Source organism: Pteronotus mesoamericanus, unplaced genomic scaffold (genome assembly GCF_021234165.1).
Source record: "Pteronotus mesoamericanus isolate MK-2021 breed Mesoamerican mustached bat unplaced genomic scaffold, CSHL_Meso_final contig_1, whole genome shotgun sequence".
Taxonomy (NCBI): domain Eukaryota; kingdom Metazoa; phylum Chordata; class Mammalia; order Chiroptera; family Mormoopidae; genus Pteronotus; species Pteronotus mesoamericanus.
In genome coordinates, this window is record NW_026554998.1 from 4,796,758 (window position 1) to 4,811,630 (window position 14,873).

The window sequence follows — 14,873 nt, forward strand, 5'->3', positions numbered from 1 at the left end:
CCTCGTCGGTCCGGCAGGCCTGTCCCCTGCAGCCTCCAGGCCGGGGTCTGGGGGCTGTGTCTGGAGGGTTCGGCCCTCATTCTCGATGTTACCGTAGAAACAGACACAAGACAGGGGGCCCTGGGACCACGCAGGGGCCCTTGTGCACACATGCGTCCGATGGCACAGGGCTTCACGTGTGGACCCGGCGCTGCCAGGGATCGCCTGGAGGGAGGGGTCCTTGTCCCCACGGCTGCCGGGCACAGACTCAATACCTTAGTGCTCCCAGTGGAAGGTGCTGCCGAGAGGCCGTCAGACACTGAGCGCGGCCACAGGGCAGCGGGAAGAGGGCCGCGCACAGACGAGCCTGCGGACGGCGGCCCGGAGTGCAGTTTGTGTAGGGAAGTGAGCTTCGAGGTCATCATCCAGGCTTTCATAGGCCACTTCCTGGCGGAGCCTTAGGATGGCTTACGGCTTTGCCAAATGCATTGTTGTGTTTTATGGATGGCAGATGGCTTTTATCACACCTCTGTATTATCGTTTACGGTACTGGGGCTGGCAGGCCCGGCAGCTGCAGGCCCTGAGCAGGGAGTGCGGGCAAAGCCGGCTGGTCCAGCGCAGAGTGGATCCCAGCGCGCAGCTTAACGAGGTGGGCTCCTCACCCACTGCGTCCCGAAGAGCTGCCAGGGCCCCCCGGGACCGGCTTGCTCGAGGGAGCTGGGCGGCGCCGGGCTCCCAGCCAGCACAGAGGCTCTGGTCCCTCATCAGGTACCTGCGTGAACTTCCTATCCAAACCCCGTTCTGTCAGGAGATGAACCAACCCCGTCCTCCTGTTTGTCTGAGCCCCCAGGGCAGGGCCATGCTGAGCAGGACTGGCTGAGCCCCTACAATCTCCTGCTTTCTCCCTCTGGACGCCTGCTGGACAGCACCGCGCCCCACATCGGCCCCAAGCCTTGCCAGGGCAGAAACGGAAGCAGAATTGAAAAAGTGGATTGATTTCTCAGTCCAAGGGAATCACTGCATGTGGCCAGAACAGGCAAGGGCTTAACTGCCCTTGAAACCAGCTCGGGCTCCTCATCTGCTCTGCTCTGAAAGCCTTAAGAAACGCTATGTCCCATCAGAGGGGGCCAGCTCCCGGGGCCCCTGTCAAGCTGCCTGGACAAGCAGTCAAGTTGTGGGGGGGGGGGCTGGCCGAGACGGACCCAGAAGCCGGGAGGCAGAGGGGCTGAGCGGGAACAGGGGTCGGGACGGGGGCGGGGGGCGCTGCCCGGCCTGTCGCTGGCCCCCAGGCAGAGCACCCAGGGGCTTGCGGTCGCTTTCAGTACCTGAGCCTCCAGGTCAGCACAGCATGTCCCCCCACTGACACCCTGCCTGAGCCGGCCAGATGCGCCTCCCCCCACGGCTCGTGGGCGCTTCTCCCTGTCCCTCTGAGCAGAGCCTGGTCCAGGCTGCCCCCTGAGAAAGGATCGGACCCGGGTCCACCTGGTGCCAGCCAGCGCGGCCTGTCCTTTGTCAGTGGAGCCGGGAGGACAGTGGGGGCTCCCGCCGGCGGCCGGCTCCCGCGCCCCAATCGTCCCTTTTGGAATCTTGACCCCCTTACAGACGGGTGCCCACGCTGGACGCCCGCCGTCCTCCACGGGTGCGTTCGCTGCTTCTCCCGCCACAGAGCCAAGAGCCTTCCCAGGCCAACGTGCGGTTTCTGCTCGGTTTCCCCCGACGCCCGCGTCGGCGGGGGGCCGGCCCGATGGCCCGAGAGGGGTCCCTGCGAAGCTGCCGCCAGGCCCCGGGGGCAGGAGGCCAGTCGGCTGTAATGAAATGTTTGCCGTGCTTCAGGTGTCCTGCTGCTCACAAAGAATAAGGTCTGGGAAAATGTTTAAAAACAGACTTTGCTTGAGAGGATGGAAAAATGCAGCTCGTTAAGCACAAAGCAACGGTAGCGTAAAGAATAAAGTGGTCACAAGACATCGAGTTTCTGCTCTTTGCTGTAAAGGTGACATCGCGGGCGCACGTCCGGAGGCATTTGGCAGAATCTTGGTCCTCAACCTGGTGAGGTCCCCTGGCCACGGTGACGAAGTCACCAGACAGGGAAAACCACTGGCATTTGCATGAGGCCAAAGTGGTGGGCTTGGCCCACGGCCTCTAACCCCAGACCCCCAGTCTCTGCCTCGAAGCCCTGCTCATCAGCCGTCAGGGATTTGGACTGGGGGCGCAGCTTGCTGGCCCCCCCAGCTTGGTGCCCGTAAGCCCCTTCTTCTCTCCTCCGCGAGAGGCGGCGCTGAGCGTGTGGCCCTGACGAGTGGTGAGCGGCCGAAACCCTTCAGGTCCGGGACCCCCACCCGGGCAGTGGGCCGCACCCTGCCAGGCACGTTGCGCCCGCTGGCTGCTCCCCTGCGGGTGGCGGGAGCAGCGCAGGGGGGCGGGCGGCGGCGCCCGCACACACGCGGCTCTCGCAGCTGGGCCGGCAGAGAACTCCCGGCAAAGGCCCCGCAGGCCTCTTGGGTCTGAAACACCTTCCCAGCTTTCCAAAAAAAAAAAAAAAAAAGAAAAAAAAAGGCAGAACCGTCCCCTGTAGGCCAAGGGTAAATCTGCTAAGGACAAGGCAGCACGATGGTCATTTATCATCACGAGCCGGAGAGGACGCTGGGAGCCTGTTCCGCCCTCGTGACTCAAGGTCAGAAGCTTCTGCTTTCCCTCATTATTTCTATTTTTAACAATGGCGTTCAGGCCTCTTGCAAAAATAGCAAGAGGTGAGAACATCTCGGCACGAACATGCCCCCTTTGTCAGAAAACCACAGGGGTGGAGGAAGAGCCGGCCAGGACGTGGGCGCCCGGCAGGCGGCGAGCTCCCCGCCCCCGGGGCTGGAGGGCCCGGCGGCGGGCGCCCTGACGCATGCGCGGCGCACCCGCGGGGCCGCGGGCAGCGGGGCCGCCCACGCCCAAGGCCGCCCTGGGAGCGAGCCCCCCGGGCCCGCGTCCCTCCTCCGGGTTCCCATCGGAAGGCCACCCACCGTGGAGCTGCCAGGGAGAGTCGGTGGTGTCCGGGCATCTGCTGTGCGAGGTCAGAGGTGAGGAGACAGGTCAGAGGTGAGGAGGGCACCAGCCTCTGGGAGCTTCCTGTTAGGACTGATCCTGATTAAAGAAACAGGGATCCGTGGCGCTACCGTTCTCCTTAAATGATGACGGAGAAACGCAGCACCGAGAAAAAGGGTTTCCAGGTCACAGAAACGAGTCGCACACGCACAGACGTTCCCCTTTCTCTCGTTGGGCGCAGGGACGCCAAGGCCTGGCCCCCGTCCGGCGTCTCCCTCCCACTGTCCTGGCTGTCACTTCGCCGGCTTGGTGGCCAGAACCACGCCGTCCCATTCATTTCCCGGCTGCTCAGCAGGCGTGGAGACGCCTGTGGGTGCTTTGGCGTCCGGGGGATGTTGAGATGCAGGCACCGCTAACGGTGCTGGAGGTCGCAAAGGTCAGGCACGCGTTTGTGGAAGTCTTAGCACCTCCATGGAGCCCCGGCTGGTGCGGCTCAGCGGCCTGAGCGCCGGCCTGAGAAGCAACGGGCCGCCGGTTCGATGCCCCGTCAGCACAGGCCTGGGTTGGGGCCAGGTCCCCAGTGGGGGGCGCGCGAGACGCAACCGCACCTGGATGTTCCCCCGCTTCCCCTCTCTCTAAAAATAAGTAAATAACATCTTAAAAAAAAAAGAACATCAGTGGTGTGTCACCCACGCAGAGCGCAGCCTCCTCCTGCCTCGGCCCTGGCGCGGCGGCTGCCGGGCCCTGCGGCGGGCGCTCGGGGGGCGGGGGGCGGCCCTGCAGTAGGCGCGGAGGCCGCCCGTTACCGGCGCCCCGCGGCCGGGCCCCGCGGGGGGACAGGACGGAGACCCCCGTGTTCCCTGGCGGGCGTCCGCGCGGAGGCGGAGGGCCTCAGGGGCGGCCTGGTGCTGGTTTTCAGAGACTGTCCGTGTGGGAAGAGCCCAGGCCAGGGCCCCCGTGGGGCCGGGGCAGCTGACGTCCGTTCTCCCTGTGAAACCGCCCTCTTGATTTTTTCAACATCAGGTTGTTTTAGAGTCAATGCTTTTATCCTCTACTTTTTTAAACGTGAGAACCTGTGACTAAAATGTAAAGACAGAGCTGCTAGGGGAGTTGCAAGGGGTGGGGGCCCGCAGACCCCAGGCCCTGCTTGGCCCCCAGGCTCGGTGGCGCCCCAACGCCCTGGGCGAGCGCACGGGTCCGAGGTCTGGGGAGCCGCTGGGCCAGCGCGGGGACACCCAGCCCTTCTCAGCGGACTCTGACCTGCGAGGGGGGAGGGTCTCACCGTTACAAAGGGGACAGTGTGTGGCCGCCAGACCACGCAGGACAGGGGGCTCCCGCCCACAGCCTCTGCTGCCACCAGCTGGCGTGACCGGGACTTTGTCCGTGGCTGCAATGACCAGGGTCCTGAACTGCTGGCCTCCTGACTTTCGGTTCAGGGCCAACCAGAGGGGGTCAAGCATGCCCGTCCCGCCAAACCCACAGCGGGGCCAGGCCCTGGCTGCACAGGGCCTTCTGGGGCCTCTGTCACCCGGACACTCCCACCCCTGCCCCGCACCGAGGAGACACGCGGCCACGTGTAGGGGAGCGAGAGGTTTATGAACACAGGGGCTTTACCTGAGACCCCCTTCTTTCCAGGACACACCCTTACCCAGTGACTCCTTTCTGAGGACAGCCTGTCCCCAGGGCAAGGACAGCCCCTCCAGGGAGGGGAGCCCCCCTCCCCCGCCTCCCCCACCCTCCCCCCTGCCCCTGCACGACTGCAGCAGCCAGGCCAGAATTCCGCCAGCGAGGTCCCCCCGAGCTGGGCAGTGTTCCTGCTGCTGAGCCCGGCAGCCTCTGAGCCCGGCAGGTGCCCAGTGAGAAGATCCCTCGACCACTCGCTCACACCCACTTCCCCACCTCCTTCTGCGTGGAGTCAGGCAGGTGCAGCGCCACGGGACCGGGGTCTCTAAGGCCCCCCACTCCGAGTACGTCCAGCCCCCACCCCGGCATCTGGAGCTCAGCCCCCTCCCCTCTCTCTGCCCCCGAGACACTTGAACGTTTCCAGGGGCAACGGGGTGGGGGGTGCGGGGCCAAGCCCTGCGGCCTGCAGGCAGGGCCTGGACGGCTGCTCAGGAACCTGGGGCGGCGGAGCGGTTCTCCAGGGCCGTGCGCTGCCCGAAGGAGCTTCGCTCTCATCCTGGGCATGCGGGCCTGGGCTCGCGGACTCCGCAGGGCTGCTGTCCATGGACACCCTGGTGCTCTCTGCACACAGGCCTCCGCAGGCGCTGCCGGCGACCCGGGGCTGCGGAGACGGCGCGCCCGCTCCTGCCCTTGCCGGCCGGGAGGGACCTGGCCGACGGGACACTGGTGGGCGCAGCGCCAGCCGTGCACCTGCTTGAGGGGTTAGGTTTCTGCTCTGCGGCTGCTGCCACCAGCGTGGACCCCAAGAATGAGATGTGTGGAGCAGACCCAGCCCCAGCAGGTCACCCCGGAGCCCGGTGGGGAGAAGAGCAGCCCCCCCAAGCAGGCTCACCGGGGCTGCGACAGAAGCCGCGGCCGCTCAGCACACAGGGAGGTCTCGCGTCTGTGCACGGGAGGGACGCGCCTGCGTCGCTAAGAACGGGGCTCTCCCGTCCAGCTCCCTCTGAGCCCCCCAGCCCCCAGCGGATGCGTCCTGGGTCCCTGTGTGGCACAGGCCTCGTTTAGGACCCAGGGGCGGGAGCAGGTGGTGCCCAAGCCAGCCCAGGAACAGGCCTTGGGCTGCCCCGGGGTGCGCGCTGCCCCCCAAGCCCATGGGAGAGACTGCAGGCCGCTGGTGGGGAAGGGTGCCCTGAGCAACTGTTCATTCTGTGAAATAAAAACAAGAAGTCCCTGGACCTTGTTTACTGGAAGATAAAGAAATCATAGTCATCAAAGGCAACAAAGTGTTTATTAAACTCAATATAAAGTATATATTTGAAGAGTCTGAATGTTCCTGATGGCCGGGTTTTCAGGAACATTTCTGGCAGCTGCTGGTGCAGCTGGCCGTGCACAGCGGCCACCGTGCACCTTGCAGAAAGGTCAGGAGGGACGCGGCCACACCCGCTCGGGGCGCCCCGCTGGCTGGCAGCCGCTCTAGTCTGTCCGAGCCCCTCCCCTGGCCGTCCTGCGGGCCCCTCGGGCCATCCCGGGGCCGGACGTCCTGAGCGCCCGCCACAGTGTCTCCGGGGCTCCGCGGACCTGCCTCGCAGTGGCCGGCCCGGCGCTCTGGCCCTGATGGCCGCCGGCTGGGAAGGTCTGGTTTGTTTGCCAGGACCCTGCCCCGCAGGCTCTGAGCAAACATGTCGGATACGGAGACCTGAGAGTTTCTTGGCAAATGCACGCCTTTTGTTTTATGTCGTTCCTGACTCTTGGTCACTGCCTGGCGGCCTAGGTGTCCAAGGGAAGCTGGCAGAACCGACAGCCCTTTATCATGAACTGAGTCACCAGTTCTCAGTGTGACCATCGACTGAAATCGCATTTGACTCGTGGGTCTCCTTACAGGAACCCCCTCCCCCCCCACCCCCCCGCCACCCCGCCCCAGTGAGAGGCAGCGATGGGGTGCTGAGCCGGGCGGTGAGCTTGTGAGGATCGCTCAGCGCCGGAGCCTGGCTGACAGTGTCTTCCGGAGTTTCATCCGAGGCCAGGGCAGCCTCCGCTTCCCTGAGGGGCCGGAGGGGGCGAGTCTTGTCGCCTCCGCGCTACCCGCTCGCTGGGGAGAACACTCAGCCGGGAAGAACGGGCTTCCGGCTGCCCTGCGGCCTGGACCGCGGGAGCCCTGGCTGCTCACAGGGACCCGCTCCCAGCGAAGCCGTGCGGCCCTCGGCCTCAGCGGCTCAGGCGGTGGCCTGCTGCGCTCCCGCCGGCGTTTCGGAAGCCAGAGCAGGCGCACGCTGGTCTTCGCGTCCCATCCGCTGCCAGCTCCACACAGTCTGCTTCGTTGGGGTTTCTCCCAGGCCAGCTGCCCCGCGTGCCGCGCAGACAGGGTCCCCAGCGGGCGGGAGGGCCGGGGGCTGTGACGGGGGCGGGGGCCGGGGGCCGCGTTTCGCCCCCAGCCGCACTGTACACACCCGCCTTGGGGGCTGACGTTCGCAGGGGGCTCTGCATGTCTGGAGCGGGTGGGCAGGCAGAGATGCCCGGCTTTCCTGAGGCTCCGGCGCCTGGAAGGGTTACCCTCTCAGGAGCACAGAGCCAGGACGGCTCAGAAGAAACAAGTGTCGCCAGGGTGTCTCCTGGTGGCCTTGGGGACCAGGCAATCTGTGTGTGAGAATGGCTCATCCACTCCTTGCAGCAGCTGCCGAGCAAGCCCCCTGGGCTGCTGGCCAGGGAGGCAGGCGTTGGGTGACCTGACAGGGACAGAGCAGGGGCTGAGGGAGGGGGCAGGCAGGGAGTGCCAGCGTGAGGCGGCCCCATGTAAACCGAGGCTCCTGGGGTGAATGGCTGGGGGCGAGGGCGGGCAGGGGGTATCTGGCATCTCACTGAACAAGGCCGGAGGGTCACTTCTTGGTGAGCTGCACACACAGCATCGCCCGAGCGAGCGGCTGCCCCTGAACAGTGCGATTCTCCCCACCCCGGGCAGCGGGCCGGTCAGGGTGGGGCCTTTCTCCGCGGCCCACAGACGCGTCCTGCTGGGCTCGCAGCGCTGTGGGCGGTTCCTCCCCAAACGCTGTCCCTGTGGCCCCGCTCGCCTCGTTTTCCTGTTTCTGGCTGGTTTCACCAGGCCTGCTGGCCTCCTCCTCTCACCCCTCCCGGCACGGCCCCCGCCCCCCTGCCCTTCCTCCTTCAGTGTCACCCTCTGCCCCAACCGCGGGCACCCCCACGACACCCCGAGCTGAGCTCTGCATGACCCAGACCCGTGCGCCCGGCTGCCTGTGTCTCTCCGGCGTCGCTGACACGCAGGCCGATTCCACTTGCGTTGGCCCCGGGCCCCGCTCCCTTAGCCTCGGCCCTGCAGGGACAGCGGCCTCCGGAGGCGCCGCCCCCATCCCTGCGGCACCTCCCGTCGACCGAGCACGCAGACCCCCCCCCCCCCCCGTCCTCCCAGCTGCCCCTCCTCGGCCCCGCCCCCTCCCCCTGAGCCGGGTCCGGGCCGCTGTCATCCCGATGGCACCACCGTGGCAGCCTGTGCCCCGCCCGCCCCTCCCACCCTTGACCTGTGCCCGCTAATTGGGTAGGTCACCTCCGCTCAGGGCCATTCCGCTTCATCAGAGAAAGAGCTCCCGCGCCCCATCCAAAAAGATGAAATGAAGTTCTTGTGACGCAGGCTGCCCATCGCTCAGCCCAGGAAAACCACGTTGCCTTCCGCGCTGCCCTTCGCTCTGGCACCAGACACACGGGCTCCTCCCCACGGCGCGTTCACCTCCACCGGCAGGCGTCCACGCCAGCTGTCTGGGGTTAGTGCCCGACTTCGGTGCCACAGACACTGGTCCGCCCCAGGCTGTCACCCGCGCTTCTGACTGACCGGCTGGGGGGCCCACGCCCCTGCTTCCCTCACATCGGCCGGTTGGTTCTGTAGGACATGACATGGCATGGCAAGGATGGGGACTCACACCGGCGGGTCCAGGGGGGCCTGGAGCGCGCGGCTCTGCCCCGCCCACCCACGCGCAGGCTCCCAGCCCCCACCCCGGGGGGCTCCCCTTCTAGCCCCTCTTCCCTCTCTGGAGAAGGAGCAGTAGAAAGGAAATCTCTAAGCCTCTAATCAGGTTTTGGTCTAAAAAAAAAAGATTTTATTTATTTTTAGAGAGGGGAAGGGAGGGAGACAAAAGGGGAGAAACACCGATCGGCGGCTTCTCACCTGGCCCGCAGCCCAGGCCTGTGCCTGAGTGGGAATCGAACTGGCAACGCGCCAGCGAGCGGGGTGACGCCCAACCCCCCGAGCCACACCAGCCAGGGCTCAGGCTGGCCTCCTGGCGGCCACCCCGAAGCCCCCCGGGACTCCGCGGAGTCGCCTCGGGGCCAGGGGCCCTCCTGGCTCTCGGGACATCCCAAGGAGCCTGTGGCAGGAGCTGCGGCCAAAGTCCAAACATCAGAGCAGAAGGCGCCCCTGGCATCTTTATCACATAGAAAAACCGGAAGGTTTCAGGAGCCTGAGGAAGACGCTGGGGACAGACAGCAACTTGTTTCCCTATTATCTCACAAGATCACACCCAACACCCACTCCTTTCTTCTGTAGTGATAGTCTTGCCAGCGTTTACGTGGACTTGCGGTCCCTGGAATTATTGATACATTTCCCAGACTCCCTTGCAGTTGGTATAGGTGGCCAACTAGGCTGAGGGTGATGCTACACGAGCGCGACCGGTGTCTGAGAGCTTCTGGAAACCTCCTGGTAAGCCAGGGAGCGGCCAGAGGTGAAGGCTGAGCTCCGGCCGCTGCTCTGGGAGGGAGAACGGGGGCCATGGCCGGTCAGAGAGCAGCATTCCCAGGCGCTAGGGACCCCCCTCGAATTTCACACGAGCTGGGAATGCCAGCCTCCACACTTCCTTTATGTGGCAAAAACTCTGCTCCTGTCTTATTTTAACCACTGTTATTTTGGGTTCTGTTTATGCAGCTGAACCTAATCACAGGGAACAACAAACAGCACAGCCACATCTGTGATTGCGACCAGCCAGCCTCTCCTACCGCGCGACAGCCCACAGCCTGTGTCAGCTCCCAGCGCCACGGTCCCCGGGCTGCTGCCTCGCGGGGGGTGCCCCTTACTCTGCCCCTGAGGGTTCCACGCTCAGGAGGCAGCGCTCACGTGTGCCGGGGGGCCCACGGCACCCGGCTCTGGCTCCGACTCCGTGTCCTCTGACTTTGCCCTCCTCACTCACAAGCGTCCCTCCCCCAGACAGCTCTAAGTCCCACCTTTCTGATCCTGTCAGTTGTAGAAAAATTAACTGAGCAACCTGGTCCAACACCTGGCCGCCCCCGTTTGAGTCGGTGAGCCAGGGGACCGGCTCACCAGGTGAGGGCTCCGGGACCAGGCCCCCATCACAGCGCCGGAGGGCTGTGCGTGGCCCCGAGATGGGACAGGGGACAGAGCCGGGCACGCAGACGTCCTCGGAGAAGCCTGGCAGACAGACACGTGCAGATGCCACCTGCTCAGGGACCAGGTTTCTGGAGGCTCCTCCTGCCTGGCACCTTGTTGGGCTGTGCTTCCAGGGGACCCTCTCGGGTGAGTGTGCATCACCATCCCAGCTTTGGAGATGAAAGGTCAGGAAACAGGTGCCCAGCAGGTCTGCCCAATCCTGCAGGCTCTTGGCCGCGGCTGTGTGTGTGAGCCACTGAGGGTCCACGCCAGGTGCTGCTGTAAGGTCGCAGGTACCTGTGACTCCTGTGCCCTCTGAGGGAGCGTGTCACCTACACATACATCCCGCAAACATGGCCTGTATATTTTACTTTTTATTGATTTTAGAGAGGAAGGGGGAGACACAAAACCCCACATATTGTTCCGCGTATTCATGTATTCACTCGTTGCTTCCTGCATGTGCCCTGATCAACCAGAAGTGAAATAGCCATGCTGTAACCATTGTTTTTAAGAGAGAAAAGAAACAAAAATATTATCTAAAACCAAATTGTAATACAACACCTTTCTTGTACCTAATGACTGTCACCACTTGAATGTCTCCTAGGGGCCTCGGGGTAGTCATGTCCAAAAGGCCCACGGACGGGACTTCATTTTGTCTCCGGCGAGAGCTCATTTCTCCGAGGTCTGCGCCACTGGAGTCCCAGCCCATGCCACGTGTCCGGCCTGGGACTCTTCCCGGAGTGTGCGGGTCAGGGGATGCTGCGTGGGGTCCGGGGAAGCGTCTGGGCTAAGGAACCGGCGAGTGGGCTGAGACGCTGAGGGCCAAACGCGGGTGGTCCAAGCCAGGCGGTTGCTGACGAGCTTAGCAAGAGGAGGATGTGGAGACGGGACCCCAGGCCCTGGGCGGCAGTCTGGAGAACGGCAGGGAGGGCGGCTGCTCCCCAGAGAGAGCTGGGGCACATGCAGGCGTAAAGTGGCACGGGGGTGGGCGGTGTCAGCCTCCGTATGCAGAGCCCACCTGCACCATCATGGGGAGAGACGGATCCCCGGGAGCCGTGGGAGCAGCCGGCGGGGCGGGGGGGGGGCGCGCGGCGTGGCTGCCAGGTTAGAGGGAGGGGCGCAAAAGGTGTCTCCTGAGCCCTCGAGCTGGAGACTCCGGAGGGAGCGGATCACAACGGTGGTCGGAGGAGCTGAGGGGACGGCCCTTTGCGGGCGGAACACCCCGGCGGCGCGCGGGCTTCGGCAGTGGCCCGCGCAAGAGCCTGTGCCGCCGGCACTCGCACGTGCCCGAGCCAGGCGCGCGAAGACGGCGCTGCGCAGGCGCAGTGCGGCAGCCCCCGCGCACGCGCAACCCGGAGGCCGCGGGCCGGGCGCCCAGGGAGCGGGGTCCCCCAGCACGTCTCGCTTCTCTGCTCCTCGGGGCACCCTGCACCAGGGGTTTATCCGCGCTTAAGCGGCGTGGAGCCTCCACGCTGGAGGGCACGCCGCGGCAGCCCGCCCTCCGTGAGGCGCACTGCTGAGTGACGCAATCCCTCGCGCAGGCTGTGACGCCAGCAGAAGGCGACGGGACGCTAGGCACGCTCCCCGCCCGCCTGCTCCTCTCCGCCCCGCCCCTTACGTCACGTCGGCGGCGGCGAGGCGGATCCCCATCCCCTCCCTCCCAGACCCCTCCCTCCTCGCCCGCGCGCACGTGGCGTCCTCGGTCCCGCGGCGCGTGCCGTGATCTGGGGTCGGTGAGCGTTTCCGTCCTTGCGCGCGCCGGTGCGTGGCGGTCGCTGCCCAGGGACTGCCTCGGGCCCCCTGCCTTCCCTTCTGCTGTTGACGTGGGGCTTCCTCCCGGGCGGGAAGCGGCGTGTGGCTGTTCCCGCCGCACCCCTCCCCTCAGAGCAGTGAGGCTCCCGCGGCCCGCCTGCAGTGGCCGCTGAAGGGCCGTGAGTCCCCGGCAGTCCCGCCCCCCGGGAGCCCAGAGTCCTGAAGGGAAACACGAGCCTGCGCCCCGAAGTAAGAGCAAAGTGGCTCTGTGGCTTTTCGGGAAAACCCCGCAGGGACATCGCGTCCGTGGCCGCGTTTCCCGCTCCTCCCGCGCTGTCCTCTGCCCGGCTGCGCCCGGCGTCGGACACCTGGCTCGGGGCAGACAGGGCCTTTGGTCTGCAGCCCGGCACGACCTGGTTCACCAGACCAGGGTCCCCGGATCGCCCGCCCGCCCGCCCCCTCCCCGGGCGAGCTGGGGGCCGGGAGTCGGCGTGGGGAAGGCTGCACACACTCCTGCAGAATTAACGTGTCTAAACGTTGAACTGTATGCGTTCGCGTTATGTTTTCCTCCGCCCCGTTTTCAAGCCTGTGGTGGTTCTCTTGCTTTGTTCCGAGTGTTCGGGGTGTGCGGCAGATCAGGCGAACCCTGAAGTGCGCAGGGGGTGGGGGTGGGGGTGCTTCTGAGAGGCTCTGATCTAAAAATACACCCAGGCCACCAGCTCTCACCGCCTCCCCGGGGTAATTAACACGCATCTTGTGGGGGAGGCGTTAAGGCTCTTGCCAATATCCTGTTTTTCTCCGATTGATTTCTGTCCAGTGGCCGGAAACAGTTTTCATGATGTTGTTTGCCCAATGGTGGTTTTCTATTTCCCTCAGTTCTTCAACATTTATTAGGAGTTTTTCTTTAGGAAAAGTTTCTTTTCCCACATTTATCTGTTTATTTGAACATCTCATTATATCGGTTATCGACCGAGGGGCCTTTCGCTTTGTGGGTGACCCTCCGACACCGTCAGTGTTTGTTTTCCCGCAAGTCCTTCCGGCTTTGGCCACGGGAGCCCTGGCCGACTCGGCGTTCCCTCCCTGAGACCCCCAAAGCCAGCCTTCTTCCCGGGGAGCCTCGCTGTCCCGTTTCGCACCTGGGGAAACTGAGTCTGAGGCTGCTGCCCCGTAGCTGGGGTCGCTCAGCCTAAGAAGAGGGGCGTCCTGGGAAAGCGCGTTCCCTCCGGGTTTGCGAGCTCGTCCACACCGGACCGTGCGCGTGGCCTCGCGCCGCCTTTGGAGACGCTGCGCCGTCGGAGGGTCGAGCCACCCAGGGAGGGACCCTTCCCAGCGAGCCCTGGGCGCTAAAAATAACCACGTTTTCTGTTTTACGCAGGAAAGAAGAAATGTGGAGTTTGTTTTATAACATTTACTATTTTTGAAAAACTGGTTTCTTTTTTTTCCACATGTCTCTGGAGGTGTCCTTGGAGGAAAAGACATGATGCAGATTTCACCACGGGTTCCTCCCTTGTGGGATCCAGATCTTGTGTAAACAGCTGGCGAGGCTGCGGCCGGCGGCTCAGTGGGTGAGAGCCTCCCCCCGCGCGCCCAGGTGGCGGCCGGACCCGGACCCTGGTCGGGGCACAGACAGGAATCCACCGCTGATGGGGATGCGCCAGGAAGTGGGCCAACAAGCAGATGCCTCCCTCTGGCTTCCCAGCCCCCTCTTGTCTTCTATCTCTAAAATCAATTAAAAAATAAAATAAGACTGATAAATCTGACTATTTAAAATGAAAAAAAAAAATCTGTTATTCAAAATCGCATTAAGGAAACCAGGACAGAAGTTAAAAGCGAGAAGAGGGGTCTCCCACGAAGAGAAACAGGCCGTGACGGGTGTGGCCTGTGTCAGGGCTGGGACTGGGCCCCGGTGACATGCACGCTCGGGCGGGCCCTCCCGCCTCAAAGGGCCCCGCCCCCGCCCCCAGCAGGCCCCGTGGGGGGCTCAGGGCCCAGAGGACCTGGGATCCGCCGCCTCAGGGGCTCCTTCCTGTGTCCTCGGGTGCCCTTCACAGGACGTGTCCAGCTGGGCCCTGCCAGGGGGTGAGTCAGGGCTGCGGGTCTGAGCTGTGGGCGCCTGTGCTCCCCAGTGGTGGGGGTGGGCGCGGGTGGGGAGGAAGTGGCTCTGAGTCAGCGTCCCGTGGACTCCTGTCCCAGGACACTGACCTCCCCGTGGCCCTGACAGAAGGCAAGACAGAGAAGGGCGTGGGCTGTGGCTTCTGACTCCCCCGTGAGCCAGGACACAGACAGACCCACACACCCGCTCCCCTGGGCAGATCTCGGATCGGGGTTGGAGCCGCCCCGAGGCTGTGGGGCGTTGGTGCGGGGGGCGGGGGGGGGGGGGGGGGCGGTGCGCTGAGTGGCCCCCTGCGCTCGGCCACCCTCCCTGCAGTTCCCCCTCCAGAACAGCCAGTCGGGGAGGGGGCGGCCCACGCAGTGATCTTCGGGGGGGCTCTGAGCGGCAGTGGTGCGGCTGGGGGGTGCCCAGGGGTTTGGGGGTCCGCAGGGATGCAGCGGAGACGTGGGGAGCAGCCTCGGCCTGCCCACCGCCCCAGGCCGGGGCAGCTCTGGTTCTGGGAGACCCTCCCGGGTTCTGATCGCTGCGGGGGGCCAGGGGCGGCCTGCTAATCAGGAGAGCGGTCCTCACAGAAAAACAGCCCCAGTTGAGGGACACCACACCGCAGCCCACTCTGGGTCCTCGGGGTTCGTGTGTGCGTGGGAGGGGAATCACTGGTGCATTTGCATCTTTCACCCCCTGACATTGGGTGCTGGCTGGTCCCCGGAGGCTGTTCCCAAGGCCCAGGGCTGTGTCCAGGCTGGCGGGGAGGACCCTGGGCTGCCTCCTCGGGGCGCTCTGTTCCCTGAGGCTTTGAGGGTCCGGGCACAGGGCGGCAGTGACTCGTAGGGTCCTGCTGGCCTTCCTGAAGGGAGTGGTGGGGAGGCCCCGGGCTCAGGGCTGGGCGCTGCCCCCGCCCGGCCCAAGGATCCGAAGGGCAGGCCCATCCAGGCCCGAGGCCCCACTGCCCACGGCTCTGTGCACGCACAGGCAGCCCCCGGTGGCTCAGGTGGA

General features: G+C 64.9%; 1 long non-coding RNA gene across 1 annotated transcript; it reads left to right on the top strand.

Annotated features, from left to right (window-relative positions):
- Window positions 1-11,685: 11,685 nt before the first annotated feature.
- LOC129065567 (uncharacterized) lies at window positions 11,686-13,512 on the top strand. Its single transcript, XR_008528602.1, has 2 exons — window positions 11,686-12,016; window positions 13,225-13,512. It is a non-coding gene; the product is annotated as an uncharacterized LOC129065567 (long non-coding RNA).
- Window positions 13,513-14,873: the final 1,361 nt, after the last annotated feature.